We start from the raw sequence: 27,020 nt of genomic DNA, 5'->3' as shown, positions 1-27,020 counted from the left end.
GCGTTGACAGGTGAAGGTCTTTTTTCGTAGGTGATTACTCCTAATGTCGAGCTTAAGATGTTGTATTTTCTACTCAGATCCAATTTGTTTACAATACTTGTTATCTCTGTCAACTTATTCCAAAGATTATTGTCTGTAAACTTGTATATTTTTCCTATTTAATTTCACACAATGTACATTAATGTAGGCCGCCATTTTTCATGCGTCTACTGATCTAGATTAAAAACCTCTACCATACAGTTAAACTTTTATTTTTGGCAGCAGCTATTATGGACGGTCGGCGGGTAAAATGAAAATAAAAATACTGAAAATGACTTTTATTTTTATTTTGTTTTGTCAAAAAGTAGGGTCGGCGCTCCCGTAAACCAGAAAATTAAAAAATGCTGGCCTTAAAGGAATGCAAAATTAAAATAATGTAAATAAATAATATATTTCAGAAAAAGAATAAAATATTCATTGTGATTTATGAACAGCTGCCGTTCATTCTTTTTTTATCAAAATCACCGTAAAATGTTTGTAATATAATACTCATTTTTCAATACAAAACCCTTAAAACAACACTATTACACTTTTGTGACATTATCTGCGAACGAATATATCATTTTCCTGGAAAATAATCAGTTAACGCAATTAAAAGGGAGGTAATCGGTAACTGGAAATATATCGTGCATATTTGTCGCATTACCGTGATTTATGTGTTATAATATTGGTATCGCTTAGTTACAAGTATCCAGGCACTTATGTATTTAGATTAAACGGTTCGTGGTCTCAAAAAGAATAATTAAGTGGAATCATTCATGGCGATTTACCATTAAATAAATTGCACATTCTGGATTTGGTTGCAGTTAAACAAAAAAAAAAGTAGTCAATATCTGTATATTTAAGAAATAAGAATTAATATCACGTGGGCGTAGCTCGAGTGATATAATAATACGCATCAGATGGCAAACACTGAAGAGCATATCACTAAATTTGATATATCATTTCGATTCTTACACGTTACGAAGGACTTTAAAGTACGCCTCGGTAGCCTAGTGGTAGACCGTCCGCTTCGAGTGCGGGAGGTCGTGGGTTCGATCCCCGGCCGCGTCATACCAAAGACGTAAAAATGGTACTAACAGCTTCCTCGCTCGGCACTAAGTATTGACAGGATAGTGCAAGGACTGGTCAGCCCGGTGTCAGTATAATGTGACTTGATGGGGTATTTTTTGATGAGTTTAACGTCGCACAGACACAATTATAGGTAATATGGCAACTTTCCAGCTTTGATGGTAGAGGAAGACCCCGGGTGCCCCTCCGTGCATTATTTCATCACGAGCGGGCACCTGGGTAGAACCGCCAACCTTCCATAAGCCAGCTGGATGGCATCCTCACATGAAGAATTCAACGCCCCGAGTGAGGCTCGAATCGACTCGATGGGGTATCATGCCACGTGTTTACGGTGTGATATGCCAGTGTGGCAGCACTATAAAGTTGGGCATTGTGCTCACTGCTACAAGTAGACACCGTCGTTTATAAGACTGAAAAATTGTTGAAAAAGACGTTAAACCCAAACACACACACATCCTTGACGACATACATCAAATGCTACTATTTGCCTATTTTCTATTTTGTGTTGATTTCTGTTCCTTTGCGACTGACGTAATAATTGTGACGTCAGGAAAATGTATTGATATATAAAAATACACAATAATCAGATAGGAAAATGAATTTGATTGTGTTAGAATCTGCGATAAACAACGGTTGACGCGCGGTCCGGTATGACAGCATTATGAAGTCCATTATGACGTCAAATGGTGACATGACGTCCGGTTTATTACTACTTGGATAAATGAAGCCCAGCAAAATTTTATCATGAAATTTCAATGACCATGTAAGAATAGAAATAAAGAAGGCTGTCAAGTGGTTTTTCACCTGATTTATCACAGTTCAGAGCTCAGATGTGCAGTAATTGAACCAAAATGTTTTAATATATCTAATTAAATTCGATAATTTTAACAGCGTGATTTATATAAAGACATGGGTGTGATATTTTAAGTGAAATGTTTCTATAAATCTAACAAAGCTGTTTTACTCTTCTTGTAACGGCATGATGTGTGTATCATTCTTTATATTTTTACAAACTAATGTAATTAAAGATATACTCAAATGAACAGTAATAATAAAATCTGTAAAAAGATCCTTTGGAAGCAAAGAATGCAACCAAGAATAACAATAGCAGACTCGGTTTGATTGAGTCTGTTCATGAGAGTTAATGAAATGTGCAAGACTTCTCACGCCCCCTAGCGCTGGCTTAAGCGGAACTCTATTACACATATGTTGAATGGACTCCATGATCCCAAAGGACCAGAAAATATAACAACACTGAATCGGGGAGACTTTTTACAGCCGCCACACGGCACTTAAAGATTGCTGTTGTGATAGTTAATAAAATCTGTAAAAAGATCCTTTGGAAGCAAAGAATACAACCAAGAAGTCGCGATTTATTTCTTACATTAACCAAACTATATTTCTATGTGACAAATGAATATCTTAGATTGAAAGAAAATTGACAGGAGAACATAATTTAATCACACAAAGCATGAAAAAGTCTTACAGAGTTGTTACTGACCTATCGTCTTACAAAATTGTTATTGACCTATTATCCTAAAGGTCTATGGCCATAGTGAAAAATAAAAATCAGCTAAATATATTCGTGTTTTAAATGTTAAGGGGTGCGTATTTCGGACGCGTCAATGTAGTACATACCAAAACGGAAACTGCTAATTTGCTATTTATATTATATAAGCACATTTTTTATTTGTCTTTCTTTCATATTGTTTACATTGATTCAGTTTTGCATTACTTTAACTGTTTTATAGATAAACTTTTCAATTTAGGGCATATATTTATACTAGCATGCAACATCATGAAAGTGTCTTGTGACTAATAATGTCTAGTATAATCACAAAAGAATGGCGATGCGACGTCTGTAAGCAATTGTACATCCAAACGTTCTGATATTTGAAGTCCCGTTTTGGAAAGCCAATTAACTTCGGTAGAACTATTTATTTCATTTCATTTCATCAAATGCAATCGTTTTAAAGTACTAAGATGTGTAAAAATGCTTATGTTCATCTTACACCCCCTTTCATAAAGAAATACACTGTGGTTTAGTGGTTCACACCTGGGTATGAAACATATGGACGTGTTAAGCTTACAGATGGCGTAGTCTTCACACGCGCTTTAATTAAAAATCATGTATTTCATACCAAAATATAAATTTGTAAACCACGACAGTGATGTGTATCTTATAACTACTATTTGAAATATTCAGTTTAATTTTACATATTTTGGGAGTTATACTTCTCGGGAACCCTACAGCAAATGTATTAATGTGGTGTCACAATACATTTTTCCCGTTGGTCACATCCGGTACCATACACATTTACCATACTGCAATTGTTCCAGCTTTACGTAAAGTCATAGTAATGGTACTTATACTAATGAGGTAGCCTGTCCAAATTGTAATGTATTTTGTTGAGTTAGAAACATATGTAAAAGTACATTTATCAATATTTTGTCTACAGTCATATGACAGACTAGCACAGTATATCATCTCAATGGTGAAATGCAGTTTGATAAAAATATGTTAGATCAAAGTCGTCACAATATTATTAAGCAATCATACATTTTTCCTTATTAATTTATATAATAGAATAATGTATCTCTGAAAGGTAAAAACACCCCGAAATGAAATTTAGTAAGGAAATAAGGAAATAAATTGTTTCAAACATGCGCAAATGTTCAGTTTTATTCATCAGTTAAAAAGTATATTCGGATAAGTATCCCCCCACTCTCTCTCCCCCACCCCACCACCCAATCCAGACACACACAACACACCCCGGCTGTAGAATGTCCATGGCCAGATATTTTTATCCATGGTTAAAACATGGATATCCATGGCCAGAGCATGGATATCCAGGTGAATTAGGAGTTTTTCCATGGAAAAGTTGAATCCATGGACAGTTGTCCAGGGATGAAGGCAAGGTTATCATGGACATTGTCCATGGAAAGTGAATAGTAGCATGGACATGGTCCATGGTCAGCTTTTCTGTTCACACTTAGAAATTCTCTGATGAATAAGGCAGAAAAAGTTCTAAGTCGAAAAAATGGGATTTTTAAAAAAAATTATTAATACATTACTGTCCTTAGTTTTATGGTCATATAGGTATTCAAATTAATTGAAATGAAACAAGGAATGTAACTAAATAAAATTTTTTCATTTTGCATATTAAAAAAAATGTAAATTAGAATTATATCATTTTATTAATTCATCTTGACAGTTGATGTAACAAGATATCATACATCATTGAAAATATATCCCACTATATAAGCTATTTATTTCTTTCAGTTTGTTATTGAACATCACCAAAAAAAATACAGTAGTTCATAAGGATTAAATGTCATATAGTCAAAGAAATTGTTATGAAATTATGCTCATATATGTAAACTCATCATATTATAAATTGAATAGTCTATGCCTTTGATAATCCAGGAAGTGATAAATTATCTAGCTTTTACAGCCAGTTAATACACTGCTGTTCAATGTGTACTGTTGTATAAATGAACACACAGAGATAGCTGATAACATCTGGAGATTCTGACCAAGATAAAGACCAATGGAAATGCAGGCTTCTGAAGCCGTTTTACACATGTAGCCCCAAGAAATAATCCCAATACTTTTTTATTTTTTTCTGTGATCTTTGCAAATTCTGTGAGCAAATAAATAGAAAAATTCTCATGAACTGTATATATATTTTAAGAACATTCCAGATATTCCCTTCAGTAACTATACTGTATCAAGGAATATTGCTCATGAATACAACATACAATTTGAATGTAAACAGGAAGTGCTTTGTTCTAGATGTTGGAGGCAAAATGGAATGGAGCTAAATAATTTTGTACCTTGAAATTCTAAAATGCTTTTACAGAGATATCAGGTAAGAACATTAAACTTTCTGAACTAAAATATAATTTAAATCTATATTATCCCAGAACTAAAATAAATAGACTGAATTAGGAACTTTATTCATCTCAGTGGCTTAAACTTTCACCTGGTTACAGGTATTTTTTAAGGTATATGTGAATGATACATAATTATGCTTCAGTAGCAACAGTTTATTTAATGCATAGAGTTCTTGCAGTTTTCTATTATTCATTTTCTGTAATTAGTTCTACAATCACTTTGGCTTACAAGAAGTCTAAACATTATCTTATAATTTTACTTTGCAGATACAAGAGTGTACATATTTAGTTATTAGAAGCATTGTCTTCAACATGTATGAATGAAATGATGTAATCAGAGATATTTGATGGCTTTAGTGACTATGCTACAGGATGAAATGAGATCACAGACAGAGACCCCATCAAACACTAAACTGTAAGTAAATATTTGCAAACACTTATACTAGTATATTTATTTCTATAAAAGGTTGATGATGTATTAATCTATCTTGCTGGGGATAAGGTTTCACTGACAGGCTGATAATTCCATCAACATTTTATGACATTAATTTTTTGTCAGTACGAAATTCTAAAATTTCTTTTTAAGCTTGTCTGTCATCATTATTAATAAGCATTTACTGAGATGAGGGATAGTACCCACAGATTGTGCTCTTATTTTCATTTCAGTGTCCAATTATAAAGTAATTGGTTTTGATACCACATTTAAATGGTAACTGCAAATTAATTCTGGATTTAGAGTTTTCATTTCACATAGGTAATATTGTATTGTCTAAACATTTTAATTGCAATTATTAATATAAATTGTTTATATCAATTTCAGAAATGGCTGGAATGAGGTTCCTGACCCTGGTGATGGTTTTAGCAAAGCTATAAGAGACATTCTAGTGCCACCTATATTGAGCCAACATAACTCCAAAAATGATTTTGTTGTATTCATAACTTTCTATTAAATCATTTTTATGTTTAATATATCTTTTAGTTTAATTTTTTAGTTAAAGCTAAGTGAATATTTATCATTCTTTACCAGACATCCACTTGTCTGATATGTAGATTTGAACAAATGCCCTGTTACGGTAGGAAGTTCAAGCCACAATTGCCAGGTTAGGCTAAGAAGTGCTGCATGATGACAGGTCCTTGGATGGCATGGACCCAGTCCACGGATGGCATGGACACCATCCATGGATGGCTTAGACACTGGACAATGTCCATGGATATGCCCTGGACACTGGCCATGGATGCCATGGACATTGTCCATGGCCACTGTCCCTGGACAGGCATGGATTTTTATCCAGGGATACACAGTTTTTGTCCATGGATATGTGTTCCAATACTCCATGGACAACAGACCATGCTGAAATCCATGGAATCCATGGACATACTACAGCCGGGACACCTTCTTTCCGGATATTTTACCTTATCGGGATCAAGTTGCATTAGTTCGTGTCAAAATATTATCTCACATACCACTTTTAAAATTATTGCTTTAAACAACTGTTTTGAATGACTACAATAGACAATAAAATGTGAGCTAGATACTTAGATATATTAAGTTTTTTATTGAGCCACTTCTAAATGGGTTGAGGCATTGATGTGAATAAAAGTATTTTATATTGCATGTTTCAATTAGCTGTAATTTTGACATTTTGCTATCAATATACTTTTCTAAATGAGTAAAAATATGCGCATGTAGTAATTTGAACGGTATTTGAAAAAGTCTAAGTAAGACACTAGATTTGGTAAGTGCATGTTGTCATACAGTTTACAGCTGTATGCAACACCGTGGTACTAATAAAATCTCTCTGACCTATCCCTACAAATATTCTTTAAGGGAATATTTCTTCTTTCAGTTTTATATACATTTCTTGCTTTCTAGCAGTTAGAAAGGGTTTGCTTTTCTTAGTATTTTATATGCCATCCCTTAGCCTAGCTCTGTTGCGAAATAGTCATGAAATTAACCACTCTACATTGTTCTTTATTATGTTATATTAAGTAATATATTGCTTCAAATTAAGATTACATATGAACTGATTATTACATAAACACGAGGTTTAGTTCGTATCCACAAGAAAGAAATATAGAACATTTAGAATAAGCAAAATATGAGGCATCTCTCCCATATGTGTGGACAAGTTTAAAATAACCCGAAAAGGCATTTATAGTCGGAACAATTCTAAAGCGATTGTTCTAATTATGAACACAATCATGTTTCCTCTTTTTTATAACACTATTTTATAAAAATTTTGTCATTGTTTGAAAACAGGATGTAAAGTTTAAGAAATATGATACGTCGTTTTAGATAATTTATCCCCGTTCATACAAATTATTCCAAAAGTAACATTTCTTGATATTTCTTAAAATAATGTAACTTTGAGAAGCTCTAAATAGCCCAGTTGTTTTGTCACCAGATTATTAGAAATTTCGAAAAAGGCGATAAAATTTTAAACGTTGCTGAACATAATCAAATTATTTTTACGAATTCAATAGTCCTAAAGATGACGTCATAAAACAGTTTGCCCAGGCTTTCATGGCTGACTGATTCAAGTGTTCCATATCTAGAATTTAGCTTCTGGTATTGTTCTTTAAGAAATGTATTATCTTAAGTCTCTATTAAAATGTGCAAGGTTCGGCCATATTTTAGGATTTATAAGCCGGGCTAATAGGTAAATATGTTACACACACAACAGAAACAAATTTAGAGAAAAAATATGTTTGAACAAGAGCTGTCTCCGTAGGATGACACATGCCCCCGATGGCACTTTGAATGAATAGTTATGGCCGATGTTAAGAGTTTAGGACCTTTGACCTACGGAGCTGGGTCTTGCGCGCGACACATCGTCTTACTGTGTCACACATTCATGCATAGTTATTTTAAAATCCATGCATGAATGACAAAGATATGGACCGGACATGCCCATCAATGCACTATCATGAAAAATGATCTTTAACGTCTAAGTGTGACCTTGACCTTTGAGCTACGGACCTGGGTCTTAAGTGTGACACGTCGTCTTACTGTGGTACACATTCATGCCAAGTTATTTGAAAATCCATCCATCGATGACAAAGATATGGACCGGACACGCCCATCAATGCACTATCCTTTAATGTCTAAGTGTGACCTTGACCTTTGAGCTATGGACCTGGGTCTTGCGCACTGCACGTCGTCTTACTGTGGTACACATTCATGCCAAGTTATTTGAAAATCCATCCATCGATGACAAAGATATGGACCGGACACGCCCATCAATGCACTATCCTTTAACGTCTAAGTGTGACCTTGACCTTTGAGCTACGGACCTGGGTCTTGCGCACTGCACGTCGTCTTACTGTGGTACACATTCATGCCAAGTTATTTGAAAATCCATCCATCGATGACAAAGATATGGACCGGACACGCCCATCAATGCACTATCCTTTAACGTCTAAGTGTGACCTTGACCTTTGAGCTACGGACCTGGGTCTTGCGCACTGCACGTCGTCTTACCGTGGTACACATTAATGCCAAGTTATTTGAAAATCCATCCATCGATGACAAAGATATGGACCGGACACGAAAATTGCGGACGGACCGACAGACCGACAGACGGTTCAAAAACTATATGCCTCCCTTCGGGGGCATAAAAAGAAGTTTGATATTTTCAACAAAATAGAAAGTGGACAATCGAAGTACTGTCGTCTCAGTCACAATCAAATGCATATTTTTATGTGCTCCATGTTATACACCCATATTTAAAAGTGCATGTTTATATATTCTGTCTTCAGCACTTCAGGAGTTACAATCACTACCCAGTTGCAGGTAAAACTACTTTCAGGTGCCTGATGTACATATAAAATGCACGCCATGCTGTCCAATAACAGGAAAAAGGTCAAAATACAGCGTTATGTTGTTTCAGCTAAAAAAAATGTGCTTTTTTTCTTTTCATTTGAATTAAAACCTGAACCAGCAAGACATTTTTGTGCTATTTGATTTACAGGAAAATTTGTCTTCTTTCAGCTGCAAGTTATTTCAACTATGTCACCCACAACAGAAGATATGTACTGAAGACTGACATGACCCTTTTGTTACATATTTTGCCTTTTTGCTCTTCCTCATATCAGATAATTATGTGATTTCATTATAAAAAAAAATCTTTTTTTACTGTCTTATTTGTCTCTGTGTGAACTTCAGTCTACCTTCTTCTGAAAATAATAGCATTCTTTCAGGTGGAAATTTCTTATCTCCTCAAATTTGACTCTGAACGGACAATGATAAACGGGCCAAATTTTTCGTCCTGTCCGTAGACACCCGTTTCCTTTGTGAAGGATAATATTAGAGTTTGATCACTATGGGTATGAAAGCTGCTAGAATAGTGTCTAAGTTGATAAACATTAGACAGAATTAAGCTGGGTTATAGAGATATAAATAGTTGTTGAATTGCAAAATGTCTTGTCCGTAGACACATGCCTTGTCCGTAGACACTAAAGAAATGAAGGTTTTTTGACAAATATCATTTATAAAATCATACTGGGGCTATTTATCAAGTTTCAATGATATTTCACACTTAATACAAAACATAGGATAAATATATTTCTAATGAAACTTACTTCTTCCAAATGCAAAATGTTACCCATTTAATCTTGCACGTACAATCTGAATCTGGTAAGTACAATGGGTAAAGAATAAGTTTTAATCTTATACATCACTTAAATAATTGTTAAAAGCTATCAAAAAGGAATAATACATTTCTTTCTAACCCTCCCTTTGTTATGGGCTAAAACAATGCATGCAATGAAAGTGTCTACGGACCAGGGTTGTTAATAATTACTTGTAAAAGTAATGCATTAAATTAGCATTACTTAGAAAGAATCAGCATTAAATTAGCATTAGCATTACTCATTTTTGTCAAAATAATGCATTAAATTAGCATTACATAGGGTGCATTAGCATTAGCATTAGCATTACTTTTTGTGAATCACTGCATGTTATAATCGAATCACTATTTGTTTGTTGTTTGATTTTCATTTAATCATTTTAGTTGTTTACTTCATAGCAGCAACACATGACAATCATTTGTAATGAATAAAATCTACCAACTAGGGATTATATATAAAGTAGCAAAAATACGGATAAAGTCATTCCTTTTGTATGTACCTACAATCCATCTTTGCCCAATATTGGTAAAATAATAAACCAATATTGGAATCTTTTAAAGTATTCTCAACAAGAGAGTGTTAGACAATTATATGACTATAAACCTATTGTTGCTTACAAAAGACCCAAGAATATTCAAGATGTTTTAGTTCATTCTAGGCTGAGTAAGAAAGACAAAAATTGTAGTGTAAGTAAATGTTATAGATGTCGCTGTACACACTGCTTAAATATTAATGAAGATAATTCATTTTCTAGTTCCACCAATTCATCTTGTTATAATGTTAGACATGATCTGTCATGCAATTCAACTGATGTTATTTACTTAATAACATGTAATAAATGTTTTAAACAGTATGTTGGACAAACGCACCAGCAATGTTCACAAAGAATGAATAGTCATAGATTTGATATCAATCATTATCCAGAAACTACTACTAATGTTTCTGAACATTTTAATTCTCAAGGACATACTATCCAGGATTTCTCTTTTATGCCCATTGATAAAGTAACTAATCCTTGGAAAAGACTTTTAAAAGAGACTTCCTGGATGTACCGTTTGGGCACTGTGTCTCCACAAGGAATGAATTCAAAAATTCTGTATTAATGCCTTTCTGAAATACTTGTTATATATGTATATTTTATTACTTGTATGTATTCCATAATCAGTTTTTACTGGTGCCATTCCTTAATCATTGCACTTATACTGCATTTTTTCACCAGTTTTTATGTATCATACTATGATCCTGTTTATGATTTTTACGCCAAACTCTTTGTTTAATTTTGACGTTGTCGTCATCGACGTCGTTTGACGTTGACGTCACTTCCTTTGTTATGTTTATTTTGAACCCTGAAGAAGGCTGATGTAGCCGAAACGTTGGTTAAAAATAAAGTGACTTGTTTTTAAAAAGTTTTTGTAGTTTTGACTACTTTTAATACTTATATAATTTGTATGAAATACTTGAAATGATCCAACAGCACCATAAGAAACACAGCATTTAAATTCTTCAGTATTTTTGTATCTGTCTATGTCTCCAGTGCTTGATATTGTTAATGTATTATAGTTTATCACTGTTGCATTTTATGATCATGAGCTGCTCAAAGATTTGAGTGTTTAGTCTGCTTTTCAGTATTTACCTAGGTAATCTATAGTTAAGGATAACATGGTGTAATAGCCATATTTCATATCTTGTAACTGGATGGTAATATTTAAATGTAATTTGGTCACTTTAAAGACATTCAAAATTAAAAACTTTTCACCGAGAGATTTTTCAAATTTTATCATTTTTTGGGGAGATAATCGGTATTGAAGTTAACATTGATGCCTATGGGAAATATATGATTTCTTTGATTATGAGAATCTGAATTGAGTTTTGAGAAAATTTTACGGTAGAAAGCTGTATTATATGATTCTGATACAAATATCAAAAAGAAATCTAAAATTCCCCATAGGGAAAAGGAGAAAATCATTTTTTTCTAGTTTTTAGGGGAGATAACTCATGAAAAACCAAAATTATCAGGGGAGGTAATCTAAAGGCAATTTTTGAGAACTTCTGTCACTATATAACTTGTCAATATGCACCTTATTTCTATCGTATGACATTTTTAAAGCTTACATTATCAAGTTGTATGAACGCATTTGGTGAAATTGAGGCCTATTACACCATGTTATCCTTAAATACATGCATGACTTTCTTATATCTGAATTTTTCTTTTACCATACCATTACTTTATACACTTATGTTGAAAGTCAAGTACCTGTTTAATGACTCCCTAACAGCCTGTTTGAGATGACATGTAAAAGCTAGCTGCCTTAAGGTCTTTACCATCACTATCAGTGGCATACTGTTATTTGATAAAAAGGTGTCAAAAGATAACAATGATTCTGTTTGATATTTTGGTTGACAAAACTAATTATGTCACACTTTAATTGTTATTATGAATTTGCGCTTTGGAGCTGTCCCAGATTTTAAATGTATAGTTCAATGCATTAATTTGCATTAGATACACTGTGAATGTTATTGAAAATTTAACTGGTTACAAACAAATAGTCCTAGTGTTTTAGGTAAAATTGTATGTTCAAAAATGTTTCATAACTAGATAGCCCATATGATTTAAATTTTGTCAGTATTTAGGCAGAATATTGTGCATACCTGAACATTTGGATTGTGTTTTATGTCCTTCAGATTGAGGTTTGTGGTATATCTCTGGATCTGATCTGGTTCACACCAAGTTAACTTGAACCTGGGATTTCCAGTGATACAGAAAATAATGCCTAAGTGATGTTAAGCATTAGCATTAGCATTACTAACTTTGGCATTAAGTTTCTGAAATTTGTCCCAGTATTTTTCAAGGAAAGGAATATCAATAAAGGTGATAACATGAAAAAAATTAAATGTGGTAAAAAGATATTATTTATAGCTTATAAGCTTTGTCTCCAGTCAAACTATCTTATATTCATGAAAAAAAAAGTCAAGAATCAAAAATATTACTACTGGCTTGAAAAAGAGAATGTATGTTGGGAAGAAAAAAGCGTAATTTGTAAGTCATTAGCTGACTCAAAACTAAGTGGTAAAAGCTCATCACAGTGAACAAATTATTCTGTAAACAGGTCAACATTCAAGGGAGTATTATTTCGCAAGAGTACTTAAAATAGTTTTTGCACATTTTAAACTGTTTATTCATATCCGTAGACAAATATGAGTCATGGATCTCACAGAATAAAAGCCATGTGAATATTTCCCAACATACAGCTATTTAAGCAGTTAGCTAGAGAGTTTGTTTCATTAGTTCTCCTGTTAAGATGCAGTTGTAATCTTTTTTTAAGATATTGTTCTCAGCTATAAGTTTAACAAGTTCTTTCTTCTTTTTTAATGTGTCTACCTTTATGAACATTTCAAGATGCACTCATAGCCTTATGTTGGCCGAAGGCAATGTGACTGTCTTGTCCCTATACACTTGCTCATGTTGAGTTTTCACAGACTTCTTCATGTTAAACTTTGTGTTTATACTTTTTTTATTATTTCTGTGATTGATGTGGTTTTGATAACCCCATGTAAATTAGTTGCCTCAACAAATTGTAGTCAGGTGGTTTCTTCCACCATCCACTTTTGGAAGATTGTGGTTTATTTTGTTCAGTTGACATTAAAAGTTATTATAGATTATAAATTAAAGTAAACATAGTCTAAATGGTCTACATATCAGGTTGCAAGGTCAGTTCCTAAGCACATTAAATGCATGAGCATTAATCAGAAACAGTGTCTGTCTATTTGTCTTTTTGACAGAAGTTATGGTCAAATGTCTTGTCCGTAGACACCATGCTGAAGGAGGTTTTTAACAGCCTATTTCAATGATGATCCTTTCAAGTATCATTAGTTTTAGTATATAATAGTGAAATATGAAAACAATTAGTCCTAATTTATGTAAGCAGTACCACAGAACTTAAGTCACATAAAGACATCTTGATTTCACAGTTGTTCAAATCTTCAATATTTCAAAGACACATTCCAAAGACCGTCAGTTATATTTCTTTTCTTAAATTTGTTTGTTACATGTATTTACTTGTTCTTGAACTTAAAGACTGTCTTCTGAAACCTTTGTAGAAAGCACTTAGCTATGATGTCTTGTCCGTAGACTTTTTAGGTAAATTTCGGTTTTAATTTCTAAATTGTGATATCTCTGCCAAACGTAGTCATTATCACAAAAATGAGACCATTATTTAAAGAAAAATGACTGAATTTTTAGAATAACATCTTTGAGTTAAATTACTGCATTTCAAAAGGTATGCAAAAACTGAAGATAATAACTACATTTTTTTTTTGTATTTATTAGTTTTTTGGGTTTTCTACATTACTTTTATGTACCTTATCATGTGGTAACAATTTTGTTGGGTCTCAAAGATGTATTGAAATAAAACAGTCCTTTAAAAAGGGTCAGGTCTGTTTTATTTTTTCCTTGAAGATTCATCTTAATATCAAAAAAAAAAAAGTACTTGAACTATCAGATAGCGACAACTACTGTTGTTTTCGTAGTACCAAGGTATGTGGTAAATGAACATTGCAAAATGAAAGAGTTTTACAAACTTTTATTTTTGACCCCAAGTGAAACAAAAAAATGCATTTGATTGTGACTGTGGCGTGTGTTATATGACAAAATACATCTTACCGAACAAGGTAACCTTTACAGAAAGTATTTTCTAACCCTTCTCTACAATTCTGTGTATATATGTTAAGAATATTACAGGTCTGTCAGGTCTGATTTCCAAAATTAAAATTTTATCCAAGGGGTGGTTTCAAAGGTGTTTACATGATCCTTAATCTTAGGTTATATAGGAGAGATCGTCAGAGCTCCAGATAACGGCCGTGTTTTCATAATTATGAATTTGTTGGGGTCGGATACGAATTTATTTTAAAATGTGGCCGTATCAATACGAATTTATTTTAAAATGTGGTCGTATCAGTACGACATGTAAACAGTATTATGAATTTCAAAGGAAGATCGAGCCGAATTGCATGTCTGCGCCAAGTTGCGCTAATCAACGCTATCCGGACTGTTGACAATTTGCACGGTGTCAAAATGAGTGTGGAATACACGAAACACACGCCGATAGCATAATTTAAGCTCCGCCTACTTCAGGTACTTGCGAGATTTTCCCGAGAAGTGTGAAAGCGAATCAAATTATCCGATACACTAATTTGTGTTTGTCACACTCTACCAATTCGATTCCTTCTTTATTTCATATAGGGAATTTAATTTTCAGACACCATTTTCTGTACTTTAGAGCATTTCAAAGGTATGGAAACCATATATAGCCTTTTAGTATAACATGTCTACTTACCAGAAATAAAAAAATATTGACATGTTATGTTGAATATAAAAAAATACTTTGTTCAGAAAAACAACACCGTCTGAAAATGCTTCCATGAAAATGCTAATCGAACAAGTACGCGTAGGTAGACACTTTAATCAAAAAAATATACTAAAACATGGAAATGCACTGTGACAGTTGCTTAGATCTTTTCTCAATATAATCTGCAATCAAACTAAACCAAAAATGTAACTGTCACATCATATTTCACTTGTTTCTGTTATATTTTATCAACAGCATGGAACTATTTCTTGGACTACTTCACATGTAACACTATGTAGTCACTTCTAGTTTGGTATAATCAGTCCTATTGTATACAAATCCGTTGTATTTTCTATTTTTAGAACTGATAAGACAAAGATCGGGTGGGCAGACGCCAAGCGTCCATGCTTTTTTTGTAACTTTTTTTTTGTAAACAGTGATGTTTTTCTAACGGCTTAAACTTTCTTAATCACAAAGGATATCAATAATTTTTTGATCAATGGAAAGGATATAAAACAAGCAATTTATTGATTACTTTTAATTATTATTTCGAAATAAAATGGATTAATTATGAACGTTTAACTTACAGTGTTTTTTCTAACACTTTGGAGCATCGTTACGCCGCTATTAAAATCATGTCATTTAAAATGGGTTTTCATTTTAAAAAGATATTTAAATATGAAAATCGTAAGCATTTCCAGGCCCGTGTCCAGGATTTTTTTGCTGGGGGGCCCAACCTGGGGTGGGTTCGGGGTATCCCCTCCCGATGTCGAAATTTTTTTAATATGGCACATGAAAAGATGCATTTTCCTGCTACCTGAAACACCTTTATGGATGCATGAATATATCATATATATTAAGGAAAAGTCTGTTTTTTAATCATTTCATCAAGCCTTTTCAATGTATGTATGATTGTACAGTCGCAGTGTAGGACTTCATTTTTCTGTATGATACCCAGGTCTCAGTGTAATGGCTCTGATATCTACCAATGATCGAATCCAATGTACAACCATGCAGCCACCAGTAATAATGAAGCTAGTGGTTTGAAAATCAACTTGATTTATCATAATAAAACAAACTATATGATTGTCAGCAATAATTATACTACATTTTAATCAAATGAATAAAATTTCATTCATTCTACCCTTTTCTTTCAATCATAATATAAAAAACTTTTTTCTAATTAAAAAAAACATAATCAAAAACTGCTCAAAATTGATATACAAAATGACTGTGACATGATTTGTAGAACAAGAGCACCGCCTTGCGGGTGCTGACGCTCATCTGATTTTTTTTTGTATAATAGAAATATTGTCCTACCCATGATTTTCTAAGTCTAAAAAGGGCCATCATTCTTGCAAAAAGCAGGATAGAGTTATGTTTCTTGATGTACAGTGTCCACTTATGATTGTGAAAAACTGTTGCAAGTTTTAAAGCAATAGCTTTGATAGTTTATGAGAAAAGTTGCCTTAAACATAATACTCAACCAAGAAAATGATTTTCTAAGTCCAAAAGGGGCAATAATTATTGCAAAAAGCAGGATGGAGTTATGTTGCTTGCTGTACAGGGTCAGCTTATGATGGTGAACAAGTGTTGCAAGTTTCAAAGCAATAGCTTTGATAGTTTAAGAGAAAAGTTGACCTAAACATAAAACTTAACCAAGAAATCTGATATTTTCTAAGTCCAAAAGGGGCCATAAATCTTGCAAAAGCAGATGGAGTTATGTTCTTGCTGTACAGGGTCAGCTTATGATGGTGAACAAGTGTTGCAAGTTTCAAAGCAATAGCTTTGATAGTTTAGGATAAAAGCTGACCTAAACATAAAACTTAACCAAGAAAACTGATTTTCTAAGTCCAAAAGGGGCAATAATTCTTGCAAAAAGCAAGATGGAGTTATGTTTCTTGATGTACAGGGTCTGCTTATGATGGTGAACAAGTATTCCAAGTTTCAAAGCAATAGCTTTGATAGTTTAGGAGAAAAGTTGACCTAAACATAAAACTTAACCAAGAAATCTGATATTTTCTAAGTACAAAAGGGGCCATAAATCTTGCAAAAAGCAAGATGGAGTTATGTTTCTTGCTATACAGGGTCAGCTTATGATGGTGAACAAGTCTTCCAAGTTTCAAAGCAATAGCTTTGATAGTTTAGGAGAAAAGCTGACCTAAACATAAAACTTAACCAGGCAACGCCGACGCCGACAACCGCTCAAGTGATGACAATAACTCATCATTTTTTTTCAAAAAATCAGATGAGCTAAAAATGATTTACTAAGTTCACAAATAAATATTAATAATGAAATAAATAAAAACACAAAAATATTTTTTGAACTTTTTCTGCATTTCTTGTGTTCTAAGCAAATATAATGAAAAATTGTTGAAGTTTTAAGATTATTTATTTATTTGCAAAATGGCCAAATGTTTTTTTGATTTCCAACAAAACAAAGTATTATGACAATTACTATTTACATCATAGATTTCAAATGACAATGAACTCTTAACTGTACAAACTATAACATCACAGCACATATTTTTATCATAAGTAACGAGTTTTAGATGCGTTTTGTAAGATTTACTGAGGAACTACTTTTAAAACTATGACAGTTTTTAAGTAAGGTTATTGGACCCAAAAGAGTAAAATTGATACAGTAGTTTCAAATGCATAATTGTTGTAAAATTAAAAGAAAGGATGAACATCTATCAATTTAATAAATTTGGGGAATGTGCCTTAATTAATGTAAAAACAAAATACAACCATCATAATGTTTCAATTTTCAGATTCATTTTAAGATTTACTTAACAAAACCAACAATGTTATGATCATTTATAACACTTCCAAAGAGTAAAAAACATGATAGTTTCTCCACTACCCAATCAAGTACCGCTTTTAAAAAGCAAGCGATCAATGAAGCATGCACAGATAAACTTTTACTTGGTATCATGCCTGGGGCTAATTTCCACTACCAGACATGGTTAATTTATGGCTCTTTAGCCGGTGTATTGCTGTCAAATCAAGCCAATTGCGCTGGTGTATAAATTTGTTAATTGAAGGGCCCATAGTAATAAAAATCGTAACTAGCCAGCCATCTGGGGGGGGGGGGGGGGGGCCTGGGCCCCCTGCACCCCCCCCCCCCCCCACCCTACCTGGACATGTGCCTGATTTCAAAACTTTTTGAATTTTTAAAATCCATAAATTAGCGAAAAAGTTAATAAAAATTAAAATTCCGATCCCACACACAAACGATGTAAAAACATTTGTTTAGCCCAGATATATCACAGGTGCCCATCCAGTCTTGGTGCCCATATGGGTGCCGCCCCCTCCAAAAAACAAGAGGGCCATGAAGGCCCTGTATCGCTCACCTGACCTATTGACCTACAGATCATCAAGATCAACATTCTGACCAAGTTTCATTAAGATATGGTCATAAATGTAGCCTCTAAAGTGTTAACTAGCTTTTCCTTTGATTTGACCCGGTGACCTAGTTTTTGCCCCCACATGACCCAGATTCGAACTTGACCTAAAGATCATCAAGATTAACATTCTGATTAAGTTTCATGAAGATACAGTCATAAATCTGGCCTCTAGAGTCTTAACAAGCTTTTCCTTTGATTTGGCCTAGTGACCTAGTTTTTTAACACACCTGACCCAGATTTAAACTTGACCTATAGATCATCAAGATTAACATTCTGAACAAGTTTCATTAAGATATGGTCATAAATGTGGCCTCTAAAGTGTTAACTAACTATTCCTTTTATTTGACCCCCGTGACCTAGTTTTTGACCCGACATGACCAAGATTCGAACATGACCTAAAGACCATCAAGTTTAACATTCTGACTAAGTTTCATGAAGATATAGTTATAAATGTGGCCTCTAGAGTGTTAACAAGCTTTTCCTTTGATATGACCTAGTGACCTAGTTTTTGACTCCATCTGACCCAGATTTAAACTTGACCTAAAGATCATCAAGATTAACATTCTGACCAAGTTTCATTAAGATATGGTCATAAACGTGGCCTCTACAGTGTTAATTAGCTTTTCCTTTGATTTGACCCGGTGACCTAGTTTTTGACCCGACATGACCCAGATTCAAAATTGCCCTAAAGATCATCAAGTTTAACATTCTGATTAAGTTTCATGAAGATATAGTCATAAATGTGGCCTCGAGAGTGTTAACAAGCTTTTCCTTTGATATGACCTAGTGACCTAGTTTTTGACCCCACCTAACCCAGATTTGAACTTGAGCTATAGATCATCAAGATTTGACCAAGTTTCATTAAGGTATGGTCATAAATGTGGCCTCTAGTGTAAACTAGCTTTTCATTTGATTTGGCTTGGTGACCTAGTTTTTTATCCTACATGACCCAGATTCAAACTGGACCTTAAGATCATCAATATTAACAATCTGACCAGTTTCATGAAGATACAGTCATAAATGCGGCTTCTACAGTGTTAACAAGCTTTTCCTTTGATTTGACCTGGTGACCTAGTTTATGAACCCAGATAACCAAATATCGAACTCGTCCAAGATTTTATTAAGGGTAACATTCTGACCAAGTTTCATTAAGATTGGGCCAAAATGTGACCTCTAGAGTGTTAACAAGCTTTTTCTTTGATTTGACCTGGTGACCTAGTTTTTGAACCAAGATGACCCAATATCGAACTCGTCCAAGATTTTATTTAGGGTAACATCCTGACCAAGTTTCATTAAGATTGGGCCAAAATTGTGACCTCTAGAGTGTTAACAAGCTTTTCCTTTGATTTGACCTGATGAGCTAGTTTTTGACCCCAGATGACCCAATATCGAACTCGTCCAAGATTTTATTGAGGGTAACATTCTGACCAAGTTTCATTAAGACTGGGCCAAAAATGTGACCTCTAGAGTGTTAACAAGCTTTTCCTTTGATTTGACCTGATGACCTAGTTTTTGATCCCAGATGACCCAATATCGAACTCGTCCAAGATTTTATTGAGGGTAACATTCTGACCAAGTTTCATTAAGATTGGGTCAAAAATGTGACCTCTAGAGTGTTAACAGTCAAATTGTTGACGACGGACGGACGGACGGACGACGGACGACGACGGACGCCGGACACAGGGTGATCACTAAAGCTCACCTTTGAGCACTTCGTGCTCAGGTGAGCTAAAAATAAATAAATAAAAAAAAATTAAAAACACTGTTTTAAGCCTAAAACGAAAAAAAAAAAAATTCCCTATATATACTCTTATATGGAAATGCTTTTGTTGCCGTAACGCTATGGAGGTTTACTAGGACACGCTGTGGAACAACCAAAATGTCCAGTTCAGTAACAGCTGAGGCTACCTTACTGCACAATCTGACGATCGGCCATTTTGTTTCAAAACGAAAATAGAAAACCAATAGTATTCCTTTTCCATATAAGAGTACAGTGCTTTAGGGTATAGCGGATTTTAGGGGATAGATTGATAAATTTTATATTTAGACTTGAATTATTGTATAAATTTTCGTATCATTCTTTTACTGGCATGCAAACAGACATTCTGACATACTTTTTAAATATTTGCTTATTGTGTTATTTTTCATATGTCATCAAATGTAAAATAAAGCTATCCCCTATAGACTAAATCAGTGTATATGTAAAAAAACGTCAGTGAATGAAAAGTATTTGATAGAAATTTAAAAAGCTGAATATTTTTGAAAAGAGTATACATTATTATTCTGATTTATAGTAAAGAAATCTTAGAAAGTTTGTTAAGATGTGGATTTTAAACTATTAGTCTAATAATGGAAAAAATGACCAAAACTATCCTGTACACCCTAAATCAGCTCATATGTAAACAGTGGCTTAGAGAGAAAAAACACATGAATTTCTATGAAATGCTGAATGTTTTAAGAAGAATAGATGTTTTCTGCCTGATATACTGATAAAAAAATCTACTATTTTCATTTCTTTGAATTGGAATGCAGGAAAAATTAGTTAGCTATCCGCTATACCCTAAAGCACTGTATATATCACTGGCACGGGTCCAGTGTTTATTTATTTATTATTTCTTTTTGTTGTTTAATATAAATATCCCTTTTTTTCACACAATTAACCTTTTATATGTTAGTCAAATGAAAAAAAAATTCGATGACAAAAAATTCGGTCACAGTATCATATACATTGAAAAGGTGAACTACGCGAGCGTAAAGCTATGGGAAGCTACTCGGCAAACTTGTAGAACATTTCAAAATCGGAGTTTATACACTTGCAGCCGCTACCTGCATGATTGCACCTTCGAAACATTTAAAGCCTTCCATAAATACTAAACTGACCCCATAAATTGCTTTGAAAAACACAGTACAAGTCTCTACGAGCGAAATATTTCAATTATCCCCGGTGATTTCATTCCGGATGGCGGACGTGTTCCTGGTTTTTATCACTTCGTTTGGCAGCTGAAATCGCCGGAGATATTTGAAATATTTCGCTCCTAGGGACTTGTACTGTGTATTTCAAAGCAACTTATGGGGTCAGTTTAGTATTTATGGAAGGCTTTAAATGTTTTGAAGGTGCAATCATGCAGGTAGCAGCTGCAAGTGTTTAAACTCCGATTTTGAAATGTTCTACAAGTTTGCTGAGTAGCTTCCCATAGCGTTATGCTCGCATAGTTCACCTTTTCCATGTATATGATATTGTGACCGGATTTTTGTCATCGATTTTTTTTTCATTTGACTAACATATATAAAGTATATTTGTGTGAAAAAAAAACGTATTTTTTATATCAAACAAAAAATATACACTGGAGCCGTGCCTGTGGTATATATAGGGGGAAAAAAATCAAAATTTTTTTTTTTCGTTTTAGGCTTAAAACAGTGTTTGAAATTTTTTTTTTGGAGGGGGCGGCACCCATATGGGCACCAAGACTGGACGGGCACCTGTGAGATAAACAGGTGTTAATGCGTTACGTCACGACGATCTCTCCTATAATATATGGAAGTGGCTATTCCTACCGTCCCGTAAGAATAGCCTCACAGGCTATTCCTACGGCTCTCCCGTAAGAGTAGTGAAATAGCCCGCAGGTGGCTATTCCTACGGCTCTAAAGACAGTTTTGTATGTCCATCTTGAACTGCATTGTATGGAATTAATTTAAATGGTATATTTTCGAACAAATTGTTTACCTTTTAGTATCACATCGAGAGAGAACTTTGCATGTCAATTTTCAAGAAAAAATAGTTATATATAAGGTGGTTTTGAAACGAAAAATGTATACGGGTGTTGATTTCGCCAGATTCTACTGTATACGCAGAAATTTTAAATGACAGGCAAAATCAAGATATAAAATTTAAAGTGATAATTTTTTAAAGAATCATTTTCAGCTTTTATTCACGAAAAACGTTTGAGGGTGTTGATTTGGACAGAATTTATATGCAAAGAAATCTCAAGTAAAAGGCAAAATCAAGACATAAAATCTAAAGTGTTGAATACTTTTTAAAATCCTTTTAAGCTTTTATTAAGTATATATTTCTACGTGTGCATGCCAATTTTCAAGAAAAAATATACTTATACTAAGTATTAATTAGAAACGAAAAGTATATACGGGTGTTGATTTTGCCAGATGGTCATCGACATGCAAAATCAAGTCATAAAGTCATAAAGATTACAGGGAGCACTTTGGTAAAAATTATTATCATTTCATTTCAAACCACAGTTTGTGGTTCCTATATCTTGCCATCCAAATTAATTGCCTTATTTTTTCAGTTCACTTAGAGATAATCGTCTTTAAGATATGTAAGTGTTATTTTACATTGTTTTAAAGAAAAGGAAGTAATATTCAAATCACTGAACTTAGCGCAAATATCGGTTACAAACAAATAATTACCGGTATGTTGTTAGTACCAGGTAGATAAATGGTTTATAGCGCTGGAAGAACAATTCATCAGAAAATAGTTTGTACTGTTTTTCAAGGAATTTGTTTAATTTTTCAAAGTTTCTTTTTAAGAGTTTTACTTCAGTTTAGACCACAATTACTGCCTGTGCTTGTGAACATGTAGAAAATATTATAAGTCTTCTTATAAAACAATGTTTCACATTCTGAGTACATTTTCATGTTTTTATTGAAAAGGGGAAAATCTGGGTGAATTCGCCAATTTCACAATAGATACTTATTTGGCAGATGTGAAATAAGTACATGCACTTGTTAAAGGACGTGGCTTAAAGAAGCTGCATAAAAATTTGATCTTTTCAAGGAAAAATAAGTTTTCTAATACCACTTGCATTTGGCCTCCATTACATGTTCATTATCATTAAGTCACTGATAAATTTTGATTGGAAGGTAGGTGCATTTTCTTTCGGGTGGTGATCAAATATTCATGCATTAAGGCTTTCATTGCCGGACAGCTACATATTGTGTGTGAAAATGCTTAACATAACATTAACAGGAAAATGTGTCATTTGATGATTTTCCAGCCTTTCTGGTACTAGAGGAAGAATCCAGGCGCTTGCCAGGCACGTAGGAAGCATTTTTAGAGTGGGGACGGGAGCTAGGGCGGCGTACATTTTGAAAGTCAGCCGACCTATAACAAACCCAGTTCCATGAAATGTTAAACAACGTTTTTTTCCTTGTGTGTGTTTTTTTTTTTTTTAAAAAGTGGTTGTTAAAACCTCAAAAACAACTACAAAACTGCAGGACACAGCTAAAATTGACTCGTTGTCAGAAGATTGTTAAGAGAATTAGCTTAATTGGTCAAATTATTGGGAGGGGGCGCCCTTGGCGTGAAACTGAAAAGTAAACCATTTGTTCGAAAATATACCAGTTGAATTAATTCAGTACAATGCAATACAAGGTGGACATACAAACTGTCTTTAGAGCCGTAGGAATAGCCACCTGCGGGCTATTTCACTATTCTTACGGGAGAGCCGTAGGAATAGCCTGTGAGGCTATTCTTACGGGACCGTAGGAATAGCCACTTCCAGAATATATCTAGCTATTTGGCCCTTTATCACCATAAATACAATGTACATACAAATTCTAACCTGACTTAAGTTATATGTTGTCATTTCTGATATAAACAAAATCAATATTTATAGGAATCATTGGATATTTTGTCCACAAAACATGAAATACCCACCTGAATTATATTGTTCTATTTTTTTGTACAAATGTCGTTGCACAATTCAAGGGAAACAACTATGCGATTACCTAAGCTATTATTATACTACTCCTGTACTGACCTACCGTAGTATTATTCGCTAAGCCTATAATAGTGAAATAATATTGGAAAGTTTGGTTAGATATTGATTTTAAACTAATAATGGAAAAAATTACCAAAGCTATCCTGTACACCCTAAATCAGCGCACATGTAAAAAAAATGGCATCGAGATTAAAAACACATGAGTTGTATAGCTGTTTTCTGTTGAATATACAGAAAAAAACTACTTAATTTCATTTCTTTGAATTGGAATACAGGAAAAAATAGTTAGCTATCCGCTATACCCTAAAGCACTGTACATGTAATGTTCTATAACCTTGTCTCTTATTTTACAGCTTTCTTACTATATGTTTAAATGTTTATCCTTGTTACATATAGTCGGTTAAAAAGCGTTTGCCGCTTATGTTGTACTGTTTTTCTGTCTTGCCAACTTAAAATAAAATTTATCTTATCTTTAACCCAAATTTTACCCAACTCTTCACCAAATCTACCCAAATCTTGATAAGAATGATCAAATCTTCGTAGATCATGCATTTATATAACATATCTATATATACCATCATGCACCAGACTGTTTGCTGATGATGCCATTGTATATCAACAAATCCACTCTCAACAACATCAACTCTCTCTTCAAAACGACCTGCTTAAACTCGCAGAATGGGAACATAAATGGGGTATGGAGTTCCACCCAAAGAAATGCTGTTATCTCAGAATCACTAGATCAAGAAAATCTCTAACCTTCTCTTATCAACTAAAAGGCGTCACCCTAGCAGAAGAATAATCAACTAAGTATCTCGGTGTAGACATCCAGTCCAATCTGTCATGGAATGACCACATAAATCGCATAACCAAAAAAGCAAACAACATGCTGGGCTTTCTTCGTCGTAATCTACGGTATGCTTCGACAGAAACAAAAACAAACACCTACATTACCATGGCGAGATCCAACTTAGAGTATAGCGCAGCAGCATGGAACCTGGAACAATGATATCTTCTTCCCAGATGAAACCCATATCAGAAAAAAACAACGATATCGGATAGAAATGGTACAGCGTTGAGCCGCCTGATTCGCCCTCAATCGTTATCAAGTTGTCTCTCCGCCATGCTTGATGAACTTGGCTGGGAAACTCCAGAAGCTAGGCGGACTAAACTTCAGCTAACAATCCTCTCTCTACAAGATCTATCACAACTTAATCAACATCCATGCAGATGCATACCTCAGACAAAGGTCTTAGCTAAGTTCGTCGTCTTATCGATAAAATTATCCCCCTTGAAAACGCCTGACTGAGCGATATCGTTTTTTTATCTGGTTAAAATTTTCCATCGAAACAAACCTTTTGAACAAATATTGTTTTCATTACAATGAACGCACAATATTTATTATCTTATTGAAGTGTTCGTCATTCTTTTCTCTTTACACAGATATAAAAATTATCAATCTAAAACGAAGAATTAATGCTTCCACTGGCGATTAAAAAACACCAAGTGCTATCAGTCTCCTTTTACGACATACAGTTACCGAATAAAATAAGTAATAAAGTACTTTCCTCTGTAGTCACTTTATTCATCTTTTGAGAATATTTATTATCCTATTGAAGTATTCTACAGTCGATATTTTTTTTCTATAAGTTTTTGTTTTGAAATTATTTTATTGTCTTCTTGCTTCCGTAGACGTTTAAAAGTTGATGGTTTTTGTCTGCTCGTGTTCGTGGTATTTCCTAACGCGCGCGGAAACATACGAAATCTACCGAAGTTAAGCTGTCGGTGACACAGATTGTTGATTGGTAATTCAATACAAGATTTAGCTTACCAAAAGGTTCCTTCTAGCGCATATAAAATATTCTTTTTAAGAGATATTGTTTTAGCATAATGTTACAAATGTTTACTAATGCAATGAGAAAAATATGTTCTGTCATTTTTGGTGCAAACTTAACTATTTAAGAACTAATCTAAGTATTAACAGTTTTATCATAATCCAAAGTTGTTTTTTAATATAAGCAAGTGCAGTAAATATTATGGTATTTGGAAGAATTTGTCTTGCAGTCTGTATTTTAGTTTCGGATGTTTTCATCACGCGACTACACCAGCGAGTATCTGCACCCTTAACACAAAGAAATTTCATACATGCATTTACGATTCGAAAAACAAAGATTAAAAAAAATAAGGAAAAGAAAGCACTTGCAAATCTGAAACGTTAGAAGCTAAAAAAATCACGTGACCAGAGACAATTTCGTTACGTAAAATTTTTGGCGGGAGTCTATTTTTAGATGATGCATATTCATTTCATTAATCTCGATTCTTTACTATGATATATTCAATTGAGGAGTTACATGATTTAAACTTCATTATTGTGTCTTGTTGTTCTGTTATTTTACGTAGTTGTATTGCACTAAAGTCTGAAATAAAGATTGATTATGTGTAAACACATATTGGGCTAGAGGCTATTTGTAATGAATATGCATGAGTCCAAGATGGCGGCGCCCTACGGGAAATCGGATTCCTTTGACGATACCCTTGTATCCATTACATGCTCAGTCAAGTGTGACATGTTCACCATAAGTGTTCCTTCCCTTGAGAAGGAACAATAAAGAACAAGTCAAATGGTTTATCGCGGCCAGAAATTTGTACAAACCGGACAGAAGTTGTGAAATTGTCATTTGTGCAGGAAAGAAGCGTTTACCATAATGTCCAGTACTGGACAGGTATAGTGACATCCGTTTAAGATATCATGCTTTCTGTTTATGCAGGTAAACTTGTGTTTGGTTAAATTTCAACAGAGCACAAATGTCTGAACAGTGTACAAACTCATTACTGTTTTTTCAGGCAAGGGTGGAAAAAAAGTGGTAGACAATGAAAGCAGTAACATTTTT

General features: G+C 33.8%; 1 protein-coding gene across 1 annotated transcript in view; it reads right to left on the bottom strand.

The window, feature by feature from the left end:
• The window catches only part of LOC128551364 (transcription intermediary factor 1-alpha-like), a gene marked incomplete at its 3' end in the record, with an annotated part of 31,727 nt that extends 7,625 nt beyond the window's left edge, over positions 1-24,102 (bottom strand). Inside the window, exon 1 of the mRNA XM_053532212.1 lies at positions 24,066-24,102. The remainder of the gene's footprint in view (positions 1-24,065) is intronic.
• Between the last annotated feature and the right edge of the window lie 2,918 nt (positions 24,103-27,020).

The sequence above is a fragment of the Mercenaria mercenaria genome, unplaced genomic scaffold, assembly GCF_021730395.1.
Source record: "Mercenaria mercenaria strain notata unplaced genomic scaffold, MADL_Memer_1 contig_1019, whole genome shotgun sequence".
NCBI classification, from domain to species: Eukaryota; Metazoa; Mollusca; class Bivalvia; order Venerida; family Veneridae; genus Mercenaria; species Mercenaria mercenaria.
This window is presented reverse-complemented; position numbering and strand designations above follow the sequence as displayed.